Source organism: Rhinolophus ferrumequinum, chromosome 22, assembly GCF_004115265.2.
Source record: "Rhinolophus ferrumequinum isolate MPI-CBG mRhiFer1 chromosome 22, mRhiFer1_v1.p, whole genome shotgun sequence".
Classification (NCBI taxonomy): domain Eukaryota; kingdom Metazoa; phylum Chordata; class Mammalia; order Chiroptera; family Rhinolophidae; genus Rhinolophus; species Rhinolophus ferrumequinum.
The window spans coordinates 30,472,387-30,495,103 of NC_046305.1; the positions used below are offsets into that span (position 1 = coordinate 30,472,387).

General features: G+C 43.1%; 1 protein-coding gene and 1 pseudogene across 16 annotated transcripts in view; one reads left to right on the top strand and one right to left on the bottom strand.

The window, feature by feature from the left end:
* The window catches only part of CARMIL1 (capping protein regulator and myosin 1 linker 1), a 349,148-nt gene that overhangs the window by 275,152 nt on the left and 51,279 nt on the right, over positions 1-22,717 (bottom strand). The window lies entirely within an intron of this gene.
* Positions 2,512-22,361, top strand: LOC117014559 (39S ribosomal protein L13, mitochondrial-like; annotated as a pseudogene).

The following is a 22,717-nucleotide window of genomic DNA, read 5'->3' on the forward strand; positions in this document are numbered from 1 at the left end:
GGGTAGAAGAAATGGCTTTTGATTTAAATCTCTCACTTAGTAAGAAAAGTGCTCCTTTCTGGAAGTTTCTCAGAAACTTTTAGGTGCAAAGGTTTTCTATTATGCCAGTGGTCTCCTCCTGTGTCAGCCATTCACAACTAAAATAGCAGTTTACAACGTAATATGATTGATTGGGAGGAATAAACTCACGGGAATAAGCTCGTGACTAAAAATATCCCTACTCAAAACTATAGGTCCTGAAACTCCTTTAGCAGGATGTAGAGCCTTCCATACCAAAATAAGAAAACAAGCTCTAACTGCAATTCTCCCTGGGAGAGGTAACGAGTTAAATTTAAGTCATTTCATGAAGGCGACTTAAAGTCATATAAATGAATTTCAAATGTCAAAGAATTTGCTGAGTTCAGGCTTTGATGGGGGCAGGAGGAATAATGTGAAGACCATGGATCCTGGGGAGGAGAGGAGGGAGAAGATAAAAAAGGAGAGGCAGAAATGATCAAAAACAAGCTTCACTTCATTCACTGGCCCGTCCAGGCCAAAGACACTGCTTTACAATCACACATTTCCATTTATAGGAATAACCCATATTCCAACTTACAGAAGCATAAACTAACTGAAAAGTAAAAGAAAGAAATTAATCAGGATACTTTTAAAAGAAAGAAATTAATCAGAATAATAAATAGGAAAAAATTAGGGATTTTTTAACAAATACACAAAAATTTGAGGAATACACACTTCAAAATTAGCTCAACTACAGCCATCTTCTCTGTAAAGATCTGGAAAAAAAAAAATTCTCATGAATTCCTGAGGTACTGAAAAAAAAGTCTCAGTCACTAGAGGATAACACAGTGAACTCACTGAGCACTCCAAAGTCACACTTATGCATTTTAGGAACATTTCCAACACGTCTGAAAACAGGTTTCGGATAAAACCGCTATTTAACCAGAGAGCCTTGCTTCCCAAGCATTCCAGTGCTTCAAGGTTGCCATGTAAAACTGAGCAATGGGATAGACATTCCGTTCCAGTTAATAATCCTAAAATCACATGAATACGGCTACAGGCATATCCATTCCTTATATCAATAAGGTTAGGTCTAATCATATGAACTAAGATGTCAGTGGATAGATGTCACTCTGTTCCTCCACTCTTCTTTCTCACTGGTCCTGCACTGCAAGTCCAAATTCCTCCTCTTGGCTACAATAATTGGAGCAGCTTTTGTCTTGGCTATCTCAGACTCCTCTCGCTGGCCCAGAATATATGACAGAGAAAAAATTAAGTATTTTGGTGAAAAAAGTATTTAATGGTAATTGAGCTGAATTTGCTAAACCAGTGCCCATGGTTTAGCAGAGAACCCAATGAGCTTCCAGAACTCAGGGCCCCCACTGACTAAACAAATTGGAGATCGAGTCATTAAAAAAATTCTAAATCTGCCTGCCGAGCACGTGAAACCCCCTAACAATGCTCTGTGAAAGTTTTCTTACAAGGAGCTCACGGTATTACTCTTATTTCAAAGAAAGTCAGTCTGTCTCTTCCCCTCCGTCTTTTCCTCCCCCACTTATAATACACAGGAAATAGTGCCTTTCCTGAATTCCTTTTAACATTGAGGGAAGGAGGGAAAGCTTGAGTACTCTTATTCCTAATCCAATGTTCTATTAACAGGATTTTAAATGCTGTGCAGTTTTTAAATTAACTAAGTGGGAAGACAGCGAACAATGACTGCATTGTGGGCTCCTGCCCCCACCCCTCAGGAGGCTGAATGATGCTTCTCTGGGGGCCCCATTTAGACCTGCAACGTGACAGGCCCTGCCTAACTGCAGAAGAAGTTCTCCCTTTTACTCCTGTAACATGCCCAAGTTAATTTAGGTCAATAATGCCATGTGCAAAAGCAAGTTCATTTTTTTTCACTTTAAAAAAAAGTGCTTTTGTTTTTTGTAAGAGAATAAACAATTCAGTCAGACTTGGCCAAACCCTCAATTTACACAGTGGGAAACACCAGGGCAATTGGCCCAAATATCCCTAAGAGAAGAGCCAGACTCAAGGCTTCAGAAATGAGAAAAGAAGCCTCTAGGTGGCTTCCTGGTCCCCACTATGCACAGTAGGGCACACAGTGAAGGGAAGGCAATCCCAGTATCAGAGGAAAAAATGAGTATGCCACTGGAGCGGAAGCCTGCTGGGTCATCAGTGACTCCTCGCAAATTCCGAACACACATCCACACCCCTGAAACGCTAGACTTAGCCAACAGGCTGTGTGCCTGCTCCAAGTCTCCCTCTGCTGAGCACCCGGCCAGCTCAATGGCTGATGCTTCTGCCTTCCTAGCGCCAGTGGTAAATCTGCCAGGAGGTCCCAGGAAGAAAGAGCCTCAGTGAGCTCAGGGAAGCTAGCAGCCTGCCTGTCACGCAGTTCTCAAACACCAGCTCACTGATGGCAGATTAAAGGCTACCAGCAGCAGGCCTGAAATGGTGTTAGCTCAAATAAGGAAGTCCAAGCCCTTCCGGCTTCCCCTTCTGGCCAGCATGGGACAGGCTTTGCCCCAGCGGCATTCATATCCTTCTGCCCAGCAGCAGGGAACCAAGAGAGCGCCTTACCTGTACAGCACCCAGGAAGCCTGTGAGCACTGTGCCCAGCACCCATCCTCACAGAAAAGGACATACCATGATCCCAACAATAGATGCACACACAGCACAGAACAAATCACACGTAGCATGACTGGGAGAAACAATCAGTATTCTTGGCTACGGCGACCATATATTAAAACTGCCACCCTAAGAGATTTCTACAGCACGATGCCTGTATATATGAATTGCATGCGACTAACACATGATTGCTATCCCCATCTTGGTCCCTACTATGCCATTATATTTCTTAAATTGCTTATATACTAAATTCTAATGTTTTGTAGTGCATTTCTTGGCATTATTTCTCAGATATACATGGTACACGTTGCTACTGTTTGCTAGGAGACCAGCCTTGAACAATTATGGATTCTCATATAAGCAGCTAGTGACTTACACTTTCTTCAGGGATACATCACTTCCTTGTAATGAGATGACTCTGTCTGCCCCATCTTTATATAGCCAATGATATGCTTTACAAGTTTTATAATGACTAAGTATAATCGGTAAAATGTTATTTGATTGATTTTCTAATTTTTACTCTTATTTATTTATACCATATGCTCCAGGAAAGAGAAAACCCTATATTTTTACATATAACCTTAAAGTAATACCTCTTCTACTTTCATATTCCCACTTTGCTTCTATTATCCATTTAACATGACCAGAAATGAAAGTATAAGAATTATAATGCTTCACCCAGAAATGAAATCCATCTTTTACTCCATGGAAGAACAATTACAGACAATATAAACAGTTTTCTATGCTTTGAAGGCAAAAGCCAAGACTCAACAGAAGTTGTGTTCACAATTAGTTCAGAAATGGTTGGTCCACATATAGCATTGACTAAGTGGTTTTTTTTTTTTTAACTAACATTAATTTTTATTACCAAAAAGTTTTTTTTTTTTAATGAATGTAAGGTACTTCTGTGCTATTCCTTATAGGGCCAAACCCAGTGAACAAAACAAGATGGCCCAAGTTTGGGGGCTAAAATCTTACAACCAGCTCAGTTTAACTAAAAAGATTCACCCTGACCTGGCATAAATCTCAAAGTGTGTGACTGCAAAGTCTGAGATGATCACAGCTAGAAATCTGAAGCATTCATAACATTTCATCAAAAACAGTGTGCCTGTCAGACTACATTAGTCCATCCTTAGTGAGTAAAGTGAAATACTTGCGCCTTAACTTCATTTACCACCTACTTCTTAGAAAGGTACTTCCTTCAACTTAAGGGAGTACTTTCAGTTTCTTATTTCATTAACCAAGAAGTCAAGGAAGCCCAAGTCAAACGTAAGGGAGCCGAGGTCACGGGCCTCAGAGAGTAACACGTGCAAAGATGTGATGTGATCTCGTGGGAGCGGGGGTTGATCAGGAAGAAATAGACCGGCAACCCAATGCACTCTTGTTGGAAATTTGGAAACAGTTGTATCCGGAACAGCAATTCTGGCGAAACCTAAAGGAGAAGTCTGGGAAAGTGCAACCAGTGTCCCTCCAGGACTTCATGCGGCCGCTTGAGTCCGACTCCTTTCAGCTTGATTGGGGGGGTGAGGGGGGTCAAGGTACCCCGTCAGAGGGGACTAGCGGGGACCAGAGGCCCCACATCTAACTGTCCATACATTGGTCCCCTTCTAATGTACAGAGGGTTTTGGCCCAAGTTGACACTGGGACAGACTGCAATCTTATTTATGGGAACCCAGAACTATTCCTCGGACCAGCAATCTGCATTGATGGCTACGAGGGAAAGACTGTGACGGTAAAAGCTGTTTCCTTACCACTGGGTTTAGGAAGGCTTGCCCCCGTACCCACACGGTACATGTCTCCCCTGTTACAGAATACATTCTAGAGGTGGACGTGCTACATGGCCTCAGTTTACAGACATTGGAGAGTTCCATCTCCGGACACGGGTGGTGACAGCAGTGATACACGGGTTACTCACTACCCTCCTCAAATGTAGCTGCAGCCCTGGCGCGTGGTTACAGTGCGACAGTACCACCTGCCAGGAGGAGATTGGTTGTATAATTTTAGATTGGAGAAGGCACATATTGTGAGGCCGACATAGTCCCTTTAACTCCCCCAGTATGGCCTGTCAAGAAGCCAGATGGAACCTGGTGAATGACTGTGGAGGGAGGGCGTTAAATAAGGTGATGCCACCTTTGCACCTGCAGTACCTTCAGTTCATGATTCGATGGATCATCTGTCCGCCTGGGAACTTATGTAGTGGACTTGGCAAATGCTTTTTTCTCCATTGACATTGCACCTGAGTGTCAAGAGCAGTTTGCTTTTACTTGGGATGGGAGACAGTGGACTTTTCAAATCCTTCCACAAGGCCGAGAATCTGCCATGGGCTCTTAGCCCAGGACTTGGCACAGTGGGATAACCCGTATTCTGTGATCTTGTTTCACTATGTTGATGACATATTACTAACTTCTCATTCTCTTTCAGATTTAGAGCAAGCAGCTCCCTCTCTTCTCCGCCACCTGAAGTCCCATAGCTGGGTGGTGAACGAGGAAAAGGTCCAAGGCCCTAGCTTATCTGTCAAGTTTTTGGGTGTTGTGTGGTCAGGTAAGACAAAGGTCATACCTGAGGCAATTACTGATAAAATACAAGCATTTCCCCAGCCGACCAAGGTCCCCCAACTGCAGACATATCTGGGCCTGCTGGGGCATTGACGGGTATTTGTACCCCATTTAGCACAAATGGCAAGGCCCTTGTATAACATGATAAAATAGGGAGCCTCGTGGGATTGGACAGAGGCTATAAGCAAGGCTTTGTTGCCACAAAACGGGCAGTGCAGCAGGCACAGGCTCTGCAAGTAGTAGACCCTGGTCACCCATTTGAACTTGATGTTCACCCAAGAGGGGTACGGTTGGGGCCTCTGGCAACGGCAGGAGCGTCTCCGGTCACCAGTGGGATTTTGTTCCCAATTGTGGAAAGGAGTGAAAGTCCGCTACTCTCTAATAGAGAAACAGCTGGCTGTTATGTACGCAGCCCTAGTGGCCACAGAAGCCATCACAGGGACGGCACGGGTGTTGGTTTGAACAACCCATCCCATCCAGGGGTGGGTCCGTACGTGGACCCAGGGACCCAAAACGGGGGTGGCACAGACCACCACCCTCGCCAAGTGGGGTGCCTACTTGAAGCAACGTAGCACCCTTAGTTCAAGCCCTTTGAGCACAGAGCTACAACAGGTCCTAGGGCCTGTGGAGCTTGTAGGCCAGGCTGAGCCAAGTGCTCTGCCTAAGGGGGAGGACTTGGAGCCCTTGCCCTACAAAGAAGGACAGCCCCCAGTACCTGAAGATGCCTGGTATACTGATGGCTCTAGCCGGGGAGCTGCAGCCGTTTAGACGGTTATTGGTGTGCAGCCCAAAACAGACACCATTTGGTTTGATACTGGGGTGGGCCAGAGTAGCCAGTGGGCTGAGCTACGGGCTGTGTGGATGATAATCAGCCATGAGCCTGGGCCCTTAGTTATTTGTACTGACAGCTGGGCGGTGTTCCGGGGCCTAATGTTGTGGCTCCCTACATGGAAACACCAAAACTGGTTGGTAGGACACCGTCCACTGTGGGGTCAAGCCATGTGGCAGGACCTCTGGGACCTAGGGCAGAGAAAGGAGGTGACCCTAACACATGTCACAGGTTACTCTCCCTTAGTGTCCCCAGGTAATAATGAAGCAGATGACCTGGCACGGATCCGATGATTAGAAGGGCTCCTGCCACTGATGTGGCCCATTGGCTGCATAGGAAATTGCAGCACGCTGGAAGCCGAACCATGTGGCAGGTGAGCAGACGCTGGGGTCTGCCCTTGAAATGGCAGGAGATAGCAGATGCCTGCTGTGACTATGCCGTCTGTGCCCAGGACAGCCCCCAAAGGCGGAGGCTCCCCTGGGAGACACAGCAGATTACGCGAGGGAGGGTGCCCCTCACTCGCTGGCAAGTGGACCCCTGCCTAAGGCCCACAAATCGATGTATGCGTTCACAGCAGTGAACACTGCTACGGGGTCGATGTTTGCTTGGCTATGTCCGGCTGTGGATCAGCAGCATACAGTGGTCGCTCTTACATGACTGTGCGTCCTCTATGGATGCCCCCAAGTCACTGAAAGTGACAGGCTACTCATTTTACCTGGCAAGATGTAGAGCACTGGGCTGCCAAGATGGACGTGCAATGGTTGTTTCATACCCCATACAATCCACAAGCAGCTGGCATGAATGAACTCTACAACGGCCTTTTGAAGCGAGGCCTCCAGGTGTCAAAACACCCTCCCACAATGCGCGACTGGGCCTTGTGTCTGTGGGACACATAGAGAATCCTGAGGGACGCATTGAGAATCCTGAATGAGAGACCAAGGAAGGGAGTGCCCGCACCACTAGATGTTTTGCTACATTGAAAGGCCACTCCCATTCAGTTACAGGTTACCACAAGTGAGACTCTGTTAAAGCCAGGCTATGGCAGAAATGGAAACATTTTGCCACCAGCACCCACATGCTTGAAAGCAGGGGAACGGCAGCAATGGACTTGGCCCTGGCAGGTCAAAAGCACCCCCTGTCGGCAGTTGGGCCTGATAGCCCCATGGGGGGCTGGTTTGACCCATGATTTGCAAGTGATGCCAGGGGTGGTGGCCGAGTGGCCACCTCAAGTGACTGTGGTATACGGAGGTCCCGATGCCAGGATGATTTTGCGGGGAACTTATGTGCTCTCGCTATGGCCTATTATGGGGTCCCCTGTTCTGTTACATGATGATACTATGCAAGGGACCCCAAGCATTGCCATAAAGGTCTGGTACCACAAACCAGGAAAGGTGCTGGTGGCAGCAACTCTCCTTTCCCAGGACAAAAAGCTGGCATGTATCCTCCCAGATGGAAGGTATTTGCCATTGTTGGTTCCTATGACTACTATTTATTTCCACCCGTAGGTACCTATGGGCCAATACGACACAGGGCCCCTGGCGGAAGATAGATTGTGAGACAAGACCCTGGAGGGGTGGAGTGTGGAGACAGAGTCCCAGAGAGCAGTTTCCAGGCTCTCGGCCGCACGTGGAAACGTGCTGGCTTAGTTATTAGATAGCCATCCCCTGTGGCTGGTTGGCCATCAGCTGTTACCAATTAGCCACTAGCCACTAATATAACTGCCATGGCTATACTGGCAATGGGGTGGTCGGTTGACAGAGAAGGGGACGGCGGATTATATTGCGGATCATGTGGATCCTGCTTCCTATATCTCCAACCCAGCCGCCAACGAAAATATAGTGGTATGTATGAACCCCCATCCATGGCTCCGTTGTTGTTCCTTTTTGGCCTCACCATATCCTGCATTCTTGTGTGGGGAGCGGGAGCTGAGACCCTGCATTACTCCTTATCTACCACCCCCCACACCCTTACCCTCTGATAACCACGAAACTACTTATTGTCTGTGTTTATGAGTTTTTGTTTCTTTGTCTTGTTCCTTTGTTTTCAGTTTTATATCCCACATATCAGTGAAATCATATGGTTCTCGACTTTTTCTGTCGGATTTATTTTGCTTAGCACCCACCCAATTCTCCAATTTAACCTAACTTATTCTAGAGAAGAGTCCTCCTGGGCAAAATTCATCCAATAACTGATGTTCCTCAAACCTCACAGGCAACTACAAAAGTAATACAACAGCGCCTATTAAATCTCAGGACACAGCCTCCATCCCACCAGACAGGTAATCCCATTAAAACAGTAATTCTAAAGTAAGGACAAACCCACCTGCACAGGTAAGAGTTGGAAGTAAAGAAAAGGCTGCAGTTAAAAGGTCCCTGGAGAAGATTCTGTTTTCCCTCCATCATGTCCTAAAGCCTACATAAACAGCATCCTTTGAAAAGCAGGGCAACTGGACAGACCACAGATTGCCAGAGTGCCTGCCTGGTAAACACAACTTAATGACTAATTCATGAATTTAAGAAACCAAACAAAAGTCTAGTAGCAAAAAGCCTAATTAACTCAAAATTAAACAACACCCAACACCTGTGATTCAGCCCCAGCAAGACAAGGGCCTGGCTGCCAGAGGGCAGTAAAAAATAAGGGAGCTACCATATGGGGTATTCAAGAGAGAGAAATGCCAGGAAGAACAGTCGTGTCCATCTTTCCATGCTGGGACCTTGTGCTAAACTCAGAATATTTCCAGCTGAGTTATCTGGTGAAGTCTGTACGCTATCAACTGAGAATCCTTGCTGCCCCAAACATTCCTACGCTTTAAACCAAATCTCTGGTTTTTCAAATCCCAACTTGACTTCCGGATAGGGAGCTTGTAAAGACCATAAGACAACTGCAGTAACTCGCTGAATGGCTGGTCCAACAGTCAGAGAGAAAACAGTCTGGCCAGAGGAGCCTCTTTCCTGCACAATAAGCCTCAGTAGGAGCATTCTGTATGAAGGGGACAAGCAGCAGGGCAAAAAGTAAATGAACAAGTATCAATAAAGACATATCTCAGCAGACAAGATGAAAAAGTTCTGGAGATCTGTGGCACAACGATGCAAATATACTTAACACTACTGAATTGTATACTGAAAAATGGTTTGAATAGCAAATTTCATTCGTTTTTTCTTTACCATAATTTTTTTTTTAATTTAAAGATATTCAGCAGGAAAAGCATCCCACACTGTACAGAAAGCCGAGGAGGAAAAGACGAGTCCAGATGATAGCAGGCATTTACTCGGAAAGGTTTTGGGGGCCTTATCTGTGGGTAGACAGAAAAAGGTTACCTAGAGGAAGGCAGTATTCCTGGCATCTTGTCCAAAACGTGGAGGACAGAACAGGGGCACTCAAGGCAATGAAAGTTCCTTCCCTACTCATTCAAAAGCATTTAAGATAATCCGTACCAATTCTGAAGTCCTACATAGGAAATCAAAGGGTTAGGGGTTGCAGAGGTGACATTCTCTTACTGCCTTTGGACTCTGACTCTGAAGACTGGTCCAAAATGAGTGTTATGTTCTAGATCTACATCCCTCCAGAATATGGAAGAACGTGTCTGTCAGCAGACCTGCTGACTTGATCTGGATGACTTTCCATGGACGTGTCAGTGTATGGGAGAGATGGCCCAGGAAAATCCCTGCCAAGCTTAAAGATATGTCCATGACTAGAAGCTTCAGAGGTTCAAAAGAAAGGGAGAACTTTTGAATAATTGAAGATATGCAATATGAGCCTCTCCCCCTAAGCAATGAATTATGTCACTGGGAATGTTGGAGTAGACCTTCCCAACTCAAGTTTCTGTGGTATATTGATTAGGAATGTGTTTGGACTCAAATAAGAGAAAACCCAGACACTTTTTATCTTTTCACTCCGCCATCCTTACTTAATGTGTTCACTTTTATCTTCAGGTTTGTTATGTGCAGGCTCAAGGCCATGCTGAAAGCAAAAGCTGAACACAGGCAGGGACATCTCCTGTCTCAGGAAAACGCAACTTTCACAGAAAGCCTTAGTGGATTTTCACTTATATTTAACTGGCCAGAATGTACCATACAGCTATCTCTGGACCAGGCTTTCTCAGCCTCAGCCCTATAGACATTTGGGGCTTGATAATTCTTTGTTGTGCAGGACTGGCCTATGCATGACAGGATGTGTAGCAGCAGCCCTGGCCTCTACCCACAGATGTCACCCCACCCCAACTATGACCATCAAGAATGTCCCCAAACATTGCCCAGGGTCCCCGGGAGGGTGAACTGCCCCTGGCTGAGAACCACTCTTAGACTAATCACCACTCTGTATGCTAAGAGGAAGAGGCTGGTAATGGGGCAGTCAGCCCACCAACAGTGCCTGCCCCAAATGCTCTACACCTATTTCTTAAATGTTTTCTCATGAGTGCATTCACTACTGTGCTAAGTATTAAGGAACATTTAGAAGAAACACATGAAATGCCCCCACCTTGGGAGTACTGACAAAGTTTGAAAAATCAAGTTCGATGCATGAGAAACAATCAGGAAAAAAATGTCATGTAAGGGCTTAAACCATAGAGACAAGTCAGACATCCTCCAGTTGGTTCAGATCAGAGGGAATAAAACCACATAAGAGTGTAGCTTGGAGTTCTTAATGAAAATGTCACTTCCAAGATGGAACTTGCATTTGAAGACTAGGAATTCTCAGGCAAGTGACAGGAGAGAAGAAAAATAAACAGAGATCACAGAATGAGCAAGGTTAAAAGCTCAGGAACTACTCTGAAACAGACCTGGGTTCTGAGAGCCTGAGAATAAGCAAGTCATTTGGCCCTTCCTGCATCTATTTCCTAGGGTTGTTGAGAGAGTCAACTGAGAGGAAATCAATTATAAGAGCATCTGGCAAACAGTGAGCAATCAGTTGTTAGTTTCTACTATTATTGTTTTATAATATGTTATTTAATATAATTCAGGAGGAGAAGCCATCGGTCATAAATCAGAGGATTCCTGTTAGAGAGTGGCTGTCACATCCTGAGCAGAACAACCAGGTGGGTAGGGTTAGGCTCCAGAGGGCCTTGATAACTGGCCGCACAGGCAAGATGGCAAGAGGATCACCATAAAAGCACCATCCACACCTACTAAGACCTGGTGGCACGAGAGTTAACTGGAACCCGTGGGTGATTTCCAGTGAATATTGTGGCCGGTGGCCATGGTCAGGGTAGACATAAACCTTCCCACGTTATAAAGGAGTTTTAGCTTGCAAAGCATTTCTACACATACTATCTGAGTAATTTGCATGTAACAAGCCTGTCCTTCGATAATAGAGAGCTACTCTAGCAAGGAGAAGTTCTATTAATCATTTGAAAAGTCACTGCCAAGCAAAGTCACTCTGTGGGGAGAAGTGGGAGATACCAGACTTGCCTTCTAATTGAGCAAGAGACATGGATGTGAGCCAGAGAATGAGTAATGTGGTATCTTTAATAGGTTTAAGGGAAAATAGATAAGCTTTTAAAAAAAACGTTTCCAATCTATGCATTCTTAACTTGAAGTAGGCCTCCCATGGTCCTTCTGTGTCTCGAACTCCAAGCTTCTGGGTCCTGATTCTTTTATGACCAAAGGAGAAGGGATAAAGAACACAAACCACCAGATCCTCCTGGAACCATTCCTCTATTCAGGACTTCTCTAGAAGTTAACTAGCACAGACGTTCCCCAGGGTTCCCCAGGGTTATTCATTGAACTGAGTGTAAGACGTTCCCCAGTCTTCCACTCAGTCCAATAAATTCCACAGGGCACAAAATAATAGTTTGAAGATGTGAAAAACTTAGCCTTACCTTAAAGAAAAAAAAAAATCACAAAGTACCCCTGCGTGTGCCTGAAAATGACAAAGGGAGGGCAAGATGAGGAGCAGGTGAGTATTTCCCACCACATAGTTCTGGTCACTGTGCTCTCCTCATCCTCATCCTCATTCTGTCCAGTTCCTGTTAACTGGTATCATTTACGTAGTAATGTATTAATCACTTTATATTGTACCCATGATACATTCTTCCAGATTCTTTAAAAATTCAAGGTGTCTAATACTTTCTAAAACAGAGTATCTGTCATACAGTCCACTACTGGGTTTCAATGAATGTTGAGCATAACAGAGGAAAGACTGGTCTGCTTAAAATAAAAAGCCTGTGCTATTTAAGTAGTGAACGGAAAAAATCCATTTATGTTTGCTAGTAAAGCCAATATCCCATTACATAAGCAAATGTGCCTTTTCCTGATTTGGGGGGACGGCCTTCTTCCTAGTACACATAACTAATAAAAGATATTTTTTCATACTACCAGGAAAGATAATTAAAGCAAAAGCAAAAAATCATTTACTGTACTGTGTCCCCAATATTACATTGGACATTTTACATGTGTTATTTCCCTAATTTTCACATAATAGGGTGACTCACCATTGTCCGTATTTTACAGGACAGGGCTCTGAGGTTCAGGGGGGTTAAATAATTGACCCAACATCAAGTAGAAGAGATTGAATTCCAACCAACATCTGTCTGACCACCCAGTCCTATGCTCTAACCACTGTTACTACAGCCCCACATCACCAATACAGCTAAATAAGCGAGACAGCAACTTCTCATCCATCTAAATGCACCAAATACACTACAGTGAGTAGTTAATGTAAAGTTTACTAAAGCCAAGCGCTGTGAAAACAATTTACCATCCTGTCCATATTTGTTCTTTGTATTTTACCAAGGCTCGGAGGACAGGCTGCTCACCCTCACTCACCATCAAATACAGCAGAATCTAGAGTCACTCTGTTGAACAGAAATATGATGGGGTCACGGATGGAAATTTAAATTTTCTTGTAGCCACAGTTTTAAAAAGTTAAAAAAGATGAAATTAACAATTTATTTTCTTTTACTTCATTTATCCAAAATATTATCATTGAAATATGTCATCAATATAAGTTATTGAGACATTCTCCATTCTTTCTTTCACAGTAATCCTCGGAAATCGGTATGTTTGACACTCACAGCACATCTCAGTTCAGACTAGCACACCTCAAGTGCTCAGCAGCCACCTATGACCAGCAGCTACCATACCAGGCACATAGATCTAGACCCTTAGAGCTCCACATACATACAACGCCCCTTTAGTAACTGGCCCCATTGTTTCCATATAATCTGGAAAGGAAGTGCTCTTGTCTTATTTCTATACTTACACACTCCTGGACTGAGATTACAGAGACACCAACCAGAGATGCCTGAAATCCCAACACTGTCACTTCTATTTAATTCTTTAAGTGTGTACTTTGAGTTGTGTTCTAACAAAAATACCCCTGAAAGGAGCAATACGCTAAGCTAATATCCAACATTAAGCCTCAGGCTACATAAAGGGAACTGACAGCACATCCAGGAGGAGAGGATGGGGCACCATAGACAAAATGAGATGGCTGACTCTGATCCTGTCACAAGTCCATATCCCAAATTCCCTTTTCCTCAACAACTTAGAGGAGTTATTAAAATAACTCCTTGTCAAGAAAAACTATTGTCAAGAAACGCCAAAAGGAAACCACTGGAATTTCCCTGATTTCCAACCTAATACCCTAAGGCAAACACTGCAAACTCAAATGCCCACAGGGCCCAGGGCAGGCCTGCAATGAGCCTGCATCTGTCTAGAGGGCACAGCCTTGACTCCAGCCCTGAGACCAGGCCAGGTGGGAAGGTAGCCCCAGGGCTGCCAGGTCATCTGATTTCTAGAGAGAAGTTGCAAATCTGGATATTCAGGTTCATTGCCTGATTTTTAACCATTAGCAACTCATGTAATGTTTTAGATAACCATGTACAACCAAACAGGAAGTGACTACAAACCAGATGCCATCTTGGGGAATGAGTGTGCAAACTCTGATATTTGTGGGACAAAGTAAAGTTGCACAAAGACTAAGTGTGGGATGATCTTGAGGGGATTTTATACTGGGTCCTCCTCCCATCATCCTTGCTGCCCTCCAGATGAACCAAAACCACACCTTGCAAATCTCCCTCTGAGACCAAGAGGAGCATAGAAAGCATAGACAGGGCAGACTTGATGCACCTTCATCTATACAATGAGGAGCTGGTTTAGGCTACACTAGCATCAGGAGGGGCACAATCTGAAGCAAACTAGAATGCTCTTGCCCATAGAGAAGGGACAGACACTTCTCAGGGCCACATGAACGTCCCAGTCAGTAAACAGACCTGGGGCAGCAGGAACTACCAATTTCTTAAAAAGAAGCCCAAAATATAGATTTTTCTGGAAAACCTCCTCGTAGTTAAATGTTGGCAACTAATTCAAATCATATTTCCAACACCATGTGAGCCAGATCCAGCCCATAGGGCCACCCCTCTGTAGCCACTGGATCAGAACATCTCCAAAGTCACACTGAGCCCCAGCACTCTGGCTACTTTCAACCTGGAGCTTCTCCCAACTTCACTAGCCGATGAACTTAACCCACTTCCTCCACCCAGGTACGCTAGGAGAGAGGTGCCACTGACTGCAGAAGACGAGGAGACAGGAAACTAAATGAGACATGGTATCCTAGATTGCATCCTGGAACAAAAGGACAATAGTGGAAAAACTGACAGAAATCCAAATAAAGGCAATAATTTAATAGTATTGTGCCAATACTAATTTCTTGGCTTTGATAAATTTACCAGTTAGGTAAGCTGTTAACATTAGGGAAAGCTAGGTAAAGGGGATATGGGAACTCTCTGACCTCTTAGCCACTCTTCCATAAATCTAAAATAATTTCCAAATAAAATTTAAAAAAAACTCATAAAACTATACCCCCCCCCAAAAAATGTTAATTTTATAGTATGCACATTTCTAAAATGAAAATTTTTAAAAACTTGCTAGTAAGCAGAAGCATGAATTACCCTGAATCTTCACTCTGGTAGCCTAAGAAGCCAGAAAAGACTAGAACTAAGAGAAACCAAAAGGTACCAGAATAGATCATGTCCTTTCCTTTATAGTGTATGTGCAAAAACCAGTGGGGCATGGAATTAGTGGCCTTTCAGTAAAATATCAAATGGCTGAATTTAGGTAATTATGATTAATGTGACTTGAACCGAGAAAGTTCCAAACACTCAACAGCTTTTTGGCCTTAGAATATAAATGAGCTTGCAATTGGAGGACTGGAGACATTATAACCCAAATAAGAGAGACAGAACTGAAGTAATAAATACAAAAGCTTTGGCACGGAATAACACAAACTGCACAACCACCGTCAATACCTCTTGGAAATGAGATTATTAACATAAATGATATACCGTCTTTTTCTATTACCCAGCCTTTGAAACAGCAGGTTAGGGTGCAACATCCTTACATCATCACATTGCCCACCAGTCCCTTTAAATCTTCTTTGTTTTTGTAATAAGAAGAGATGCATATAAATAGATAAACTGACATATTTCCAAATGTATGTAGAGAGCTGTACCATGAACAAACTCAAATGAAACAGAATGAAAAGATATAGGAACTCTTTTTCTATTTGTCTTCTTCTGGCATTCCTATTATTATGGTCTTAAATCAATTTGACATACACAGTAAATATATGTAATAGAAAACATGAAATAAAATAATTAGCTTTATTAGTGCTTTGTGGGAAAGATTTACAATATCTTTAAGCCTAAAGAATGCCCAGAGCAAGAAGTGGTCATTCTTCTGTTGAACAAATATGTGGCTCTACCATGAAGCAACCTGTTTTCTCAGCCCTGGTGATAAGCAATGAGCAGAACAAAGACCCTGGCTTTGTGGAGCTTCGACTCTCTCTTGTAGGAGAGAGAAGAGACAAGGAATGAGATAAACAAAATGGATAGTCTGTTAGATTATGCTAAATGCTAAGGAACAATATAATAGAGAAGGGGGGCAGAGTTGTTTAAAGTTAAAATAGGTGGTCAGGGAATCCCTCGCTGAAAAAGTGACCTTTGAGGAAAGACCTGAAGGAAGTGAGGCAATCAGGCATAGGAATCTACAGCAGGACGTGAAAGGGAATTCCAAGTAGCAGGAACAGCAAATGCAAAAGCTCTGCTGTGGAAGCTGACCTAGACTGCTTCAAGGTTGATGCAGTGCAGAAAGCAATGGGAAAAAGTAAGGGTGAAGTCTGAGAGTAGTGGAGGACTAGATCATGTAATGTCATACATCACAGTCATGACGTTGGCTTCTACTCTGAATGAGATAGGAAGAGGAGTGATGTGACCTGAATACCTGTAATAAAAGACTGATGGGGATAAGGTGGAAAGAAGAGAGGCCAGTTATAAGGACACTCCATTAATCCAGGTGAAAAATTATGGTGGCTTGGATGAGGGTGATAGCATGACAGGTGATAAGATGAATTCTAAATGTATTTTGAAGGTAGAGCCCATAGGATTTGCTGAAGGGTATATGAGAGAAAGGTAATTCAAGAATGATACCAAATGTTTTGTCCCAAGTAAATGGAAGAATGAAATACTGTTAAGTGACTTTGAAAGACTGGAGGAGGGAAACAGCAGATTGGAGATTAGTGGAGAGTAAGAATTTCCCTTTGGACACATTATGTTTTCTGCTTGCTTGTTTGTTTTTATTTTTGTTGTTTTAAATTCAAGCAGTTATTTTCATTCCAATATTCCTGAATTTACTTCAAAGAACTGACAGGATACAGCTAAGATCCATTAAGGAAAAGCACTGTCTGCTCTTGGTGTAGTCACTGATTTACCTTTTTCAAAGCCTATCCCCACACCTTACACCCCTGTGTCCCTTCTTCCCCAAACCACTCATGCTTCTCAGCAACATTAACTGTCACAAGATTCAAGCAATTATCAAGGTAATCTTGCCCCCCCAACTGCCTTTTTTCCTCCCCTTTGCCTCTAGAAGTTCCTTGACACCCACATATCTTTGTGCGATCCACCAGAAGCAATCTCCTAGGAGGGATCCCCTAGAAACAATCACCTGGTGAAACAGACATATCACACTCTTGAGAGGTTCCATGGACATGTGATGTCTGCAATGCCTATTCAACACACCCAAGTAGAGATGCCCAGCAGGTGGTCAGGTAAAGGAGCCTGGAGTTCACAGCAGAGATCCAGGCTATAGATATCAATTTACAAGTCTTCATTACAGAGATGATATTTAAAGTGTGGTGTATATAGAAAAGAGATACAGTGCCCTGAGGTACTCTGTTTAGAGCTTGAGGAGATGAGGAACCAGCAAAGGAGACTGAGAAAGACCAGTCAGACAGAAATGAAGAAAACCAGGAGGGATATGTCTAAGCAGTCCAGTCGAGAATGTATTCCAGAAGAATAATTGACTGCGTTAAGTGCTGGTGGTAAAGAGTAGGAGTAGCAGGGACCTACCCGTGGCTGAAGCAATGAAATATCCCTGATGGCCTGATAAGGCCAGTGCCAGTGGCTTAAGAGTAAGAGGTGAAAAGCCTGCTGTAATAGGTTCAGGATGGAAAGGGAGGGGCAATGTTAGACATAATGAATATAGACAACTCATTCACAATGTCCCACTGTAGCAGGAAGAAAAGAAATTTCTGAAGGGGAAACCAGAGTCAAGAGAAAATGCTTTTTATTTAATGAGAAAAATAAGAACTTGTATGCCAGTGGGAATTCAGTGGAGAGAAGAAAACTGATTCTATAGGAGAAAGAAGGGAAATTTAATGGAGAATGTCCTTGAGAAGGTCTGTGGAGGTGGAGATAGGATGCCGTGTCCAAGGTGCCAGGAGCTCAGGCACAGACACAACAGGTGGTAGGTGTGGTGGGAGCACATGGAAGTTCTCCGATAATTTCTGGTTTGTTAGTAAAAAAGGAAGTGGCTGAGAGTAGGGGAAAATTGATATTTGAAGAGCAAATGTAAAATATGCAATAGCTGCCTAAGGGAGGGAGGGAAGGAATGGACCTAAGAAACATGATACGCCTGCTCACATCAAGGGGCCCACTTGGGTTTGTGGTCATTAACTTAAAGTGAGACAATCAATATGGTGGTGTGGTTGCGACCAGGCACATTCATTAGGGTGCATGGGGGCAAGTGCAGAGTAAAATTTCACATCATCCAAAGAGAAAAATAAGGCAAAAATGAAACTTCTTGGTCATGAGTTAAGAGATGCTAGAAAACTTACCAGTAATAATAATAAGTACAATAAAGAAAGATTTCAGGCCTCACTAGAAAAAGGAAAGAACATAAGCACTTGCCACATGCCAAGCACATTCTTTCCACCTATTCCTTATAACATTACCATTTCTTCGGGTAAGCAGTGTAAGGAGTGATCAAGAGTGAGTGGCACAGGTGGGACTTGAACCCAGGTAATGCCAGCCCCACACCTGTGCTGCCTCCTAGACTCTCGATGACTGGGGATGCAGGAAAGCTGCAGTCTGATAAAAGCATAGGTGAGTGTCCAATCTACCTGTCACCAAGCACTGACTGACTGGGAAAGTCACTCTCTCTTCCTCTCTCAGTTTTCTCATCTGGAAATTAGATTAAATGGCACATCACAGATGGAAATAGCCTCATCAAAGATCCAAAAATTCTCTGGTCTAATTCCATAGACACTAAATAGTGTTTGGAGGAAGAGGTCAGAGGAAACCTTAACAGTCTGATCACTATCTGCTGTTTTCATTCTGTGGACACCCCTCCAGGCCAGTCTCAGCCCTCTCACACCTGAATTCTTCCAAACGCACTTACTAGCAAATGAAGAAACTCACTGCAATGTCAGACAACTAAACTTTGTCCCCACTTAACATCCTTTCTCTGACTCTGTAGACTCATTCAGAACAAGCCTGGAAACACAGTAAGCTCTAAATATTTAAAGGTATCGGCTTCTTTTAAGCAGAGCTTCCAGACCATTTCCACACCAAGGCACACACCTGCCCTCTCCCACACTCCCAGCATTACTCCTGTTCTCCAGGTTTCCTCAAATAATGGACACAGTTGAACTATCTCCATTCCAAATGGTCTCAGGGCCTGGGAAGGAGTTTCTGTTAGGCTAAGATGCTTAAATTCATTTAGAAAAACTAACTCTTTCTTACTACTTCCCAAACATATTTTTAATGTTCTAGGTTTTTAAATACGTATATAAAAGACGCACAACAGGAGTTGGAGGGTTATAATGTATTACTACACACACCTCCATCAGGTCCATTCAGATGCAGCTATTTTCTTTTCTTCTGGCTCTGGACACTTCTTTTAACAACTTATTATTGTCCATAGCTTCTTCTGCAAGTCTCAGATGTCTCTAGAATCAGACTGCCTGGATTCATATCACAGTTCAGCTACTTAACTATCTATCTATGTGACCTTCAGCCATACCTAAAGCTCAGTACCTCAATTTGCTCACCTGTAAAACAGCAATAATAATAGTACCCACCTCATAAAGTTTGAGTGAGGTTAAACAAGAATTTTCAGAACACTGCCCAACAGAGTGTGTGAATGTTAGCTATTGTTACAAGCCTTGACTGTCAGCCTCTACCTTTGGTGCACTTCCTTTAGAGATCTAAGTTCATTATTAAACTGCCACATTGTCACACTCCTTTCGGCTCATAGTTTCCCTTATCTTCTCGGATGGAATCATTTACAAATATGTGGTCAGAATTAAAATATCTGAGAGTTTCCTAATTTTCCTGACTTCTGGACTCTGATCTATCACTTAGACATTCTTAGCAGTTTTTAAAACAATAGCTTCCTTGACAGTCTTCCCCAACTTCCATTTTTTGGGAGGTTAATTGTGATGACCCCCCAACCTGGGGGGGTCATCTGGATGTCTCCTCGTAATGAGTGGTCCATGCTCTTCTAATCCATCCAATCTCTGACCAGTGTGACCAATGCCCCCTGTGGCCAATGGCATACACTTGAAAGACAGAGGGCTGGGGGTTTAGTTTCAACATGAAGCTGTGGAAAAAAGCTACACTAATTGACCTATCTGGGAATTAAACCTCTGGTCTTTGGCCTCTTTTAAGTATCAAACCCTAAACAAATGAGCTAATTAATTCTTGGCCTCCAGCCAAAACCAGTACCTTGTAATGGATTGTTCCTAGTCACTTGTAAAGTCTTAACAAGTGGGGGATTTGTCACATAATGACTATTCTATATGTCAAAATGTCAAAATATATTTATGTCAAAATGTTGTGACATAAACACTGGTTCAAAAATAGCAATCTTTTCAAAAGACATTAAATTATACACTGAACACTGAAGATTTTAATGGAAATTGACTTCAGAAGTAACAAGAAACCCTCTGCTTCTTCTTTACCATATAGCTTGAAAAATAAATGACACTCCTATGGAGGGTCTGCCCACCTGGGTTAACTGGGGAGAGTCTGATTCAGACACTCAAATTTCCATTTTAGTTCTATTTAGAAATGGTCTCTGACTATGGTAAGGCTAAAGAAAATATCTTAAACATGTAAGTAATGAACTTATAAGGGGGAGGAAGTAACAGACACCAAATAGATAATGATGTTGACAGTTTCCTTGATTCCAATGATAATACAGGCAAAATGGGCATGACACTGGAATCCTGGAAAGTGGAAAAGGGCATCTACAGTCAATTCTTTCTTAATAAAATCACCATTACCTCCACCATTTACTGATCATATGCCAGTAAATGACTATGTTCAGTGTTTTATGCCGTCCCTCATTATCTTTGTAAAAATCCCTATGGCATAGATTACTGAGGTTTAATAAGTGTGGCTGAGGTGAGGTGCACAGAGCAAGGCCAGGACTCCAATTCTAAAGCATCTGGCCGCTCACTTCCCAGACCAGGACAGCCCAATTCTGGTGGAAATTTCCATTTGGTGGTTTTGCTAGTACTGGATGCCATGGCCAAAAAGGCCATAGATTTGCCTATGGCCAAAATGCTAGGAGTTGCTACTCCACTCCAGGAAGGTTATCAGAAATATCTACTACCTGACTATCCACCACGCAAGAAGGAATGCTGAAAACTGGGCAGACTCCCTGACAGGAATCATAGTAAGCCCAGAAAAGGATCAGGCAGGACACATAAAAGGGTAAGGGTTTCCTTCTAAATTTATGCTATATAAAGAAGATAACCTTGTGGCAAGGAAGACTCTGGTAGCCTCTCCATAAATCCCACTGGAGAGTAGTTGAGGGAGGTAGAGGTGGGGAAACTTAATCTCACCTTCATATGCTGGCTAGAAACCAGATGGTCATCTAAAAAGGCCAGGACTCACATACTCTTTAAGACTTCCCAAGAGGGGGTCAAACAACTACGAATAGGAACCACTTTCCTTCCCGAGATCAGGCTGAGAGACTGTGTGTGTGTGTGCACACATGGGGGAGTGGGCAGGGCACCCCTATCTGTAACACATGTAGCAACTTGATTTTCACCTCCATTAGTTTCTTGTAGTGGTTTTATTTTATTTTATATTGGTAGAGGGAACACATGATATTGGTAGGGGGACAGGAAAATAAAAATCACAGAAAGAGAATTCTGCTGTTTTTTTGTTTTTGTTTTTTTCATTCATGGAATATAAAAATTCCATCAAAACGAATATACCCTTGACTTCCAATCCCCTTCCACTTAGGTTGGCTGGAAATTCTGTGTCCTCCATTGGTTTTTCCATAGCTTTTCTAGCAAGGATGTGAATTTTGGGAGTTATTCTCTGAATAAACGCTTATTTCCTCCTTTATGACGAAATTGCAACCATGGGAAGATTGGAGGGGACCCAGGAAAAGTGGAGAAGCAGACAAGTGCTGGCTGGTCTAGGCCTAGGAACTATATCGTGCTTGGGTATATATGTTTCCCACCAGGCCAGTAATACTGAGAACTGGCCTTGGATCCTGCAGAAAGAAGGACGATCCTGCTGGTGGGGAAACGTGAAGTTTCTCTGTGGCACCCCAGCAATGGGACAATTTTGCTTGAGTTTGGTATCTCTTAGATGGGAAAATGCAGCGTCCTGGCAAACTTGCAGGTATGGCATCAATTAAACTTCAAGGATTGCATAAACCTGTGTACTATCAACTGAGTGATTGTGCTGATCATGTTGTCGTAATGAACACAAGGCACATTGCATTTTCGGGAAACAAATGGGAACAAAAAGTATATCCTCATATACTGGTTAACCAGGTGAATTTAAACAAGTAACAGCTGCTCAACTTCACCAGAAAGATCCAGTGCTGATTGCTTAAAAAAAAAAATTGCTAACAGAAAACTTTCACAGAAGAACTATGATGCAGAGATTTTATCTTTTCCCAGATGAGGGCGTACCGGAAGATATTAAGAATTTAATGAAAGAACTTCCTCAACCACAGGAAGTACCTAGACATGTAGATGACTACACCCAAGAAGAAACAGAGACTTTCCTAAGAGTGTGGTCTCCACCTAGAGATTACGAGCTATAGAAAAATGAAAATTGCAAAAAATAACAAGACAACTGAAACTTCTTCCTGATAAATTTCTCCTAACCTACAGGACAGAGTGAAACAACTGCTTCATTTTGACGAGAAACTTATAGGTGCTGAAAATTTATGGAGAAAAGTCAGAAAGGGATATTCCTTCAATAGGAAATTGCAATAAAATACATTATTTTATAGGAAAAAATATATACCCTTTAGAGACCCTCTATGGAAGAATTAACGCTTGTGGAGACTTAATGCTGGTGTGAAACGGTAGGATCACACATTAACTTTCAGCTTAAAAAGATATGTGCTGATTCTTTTCATTTTAAATAACGTTCAAAAGACAAGGGAAAAAAAAT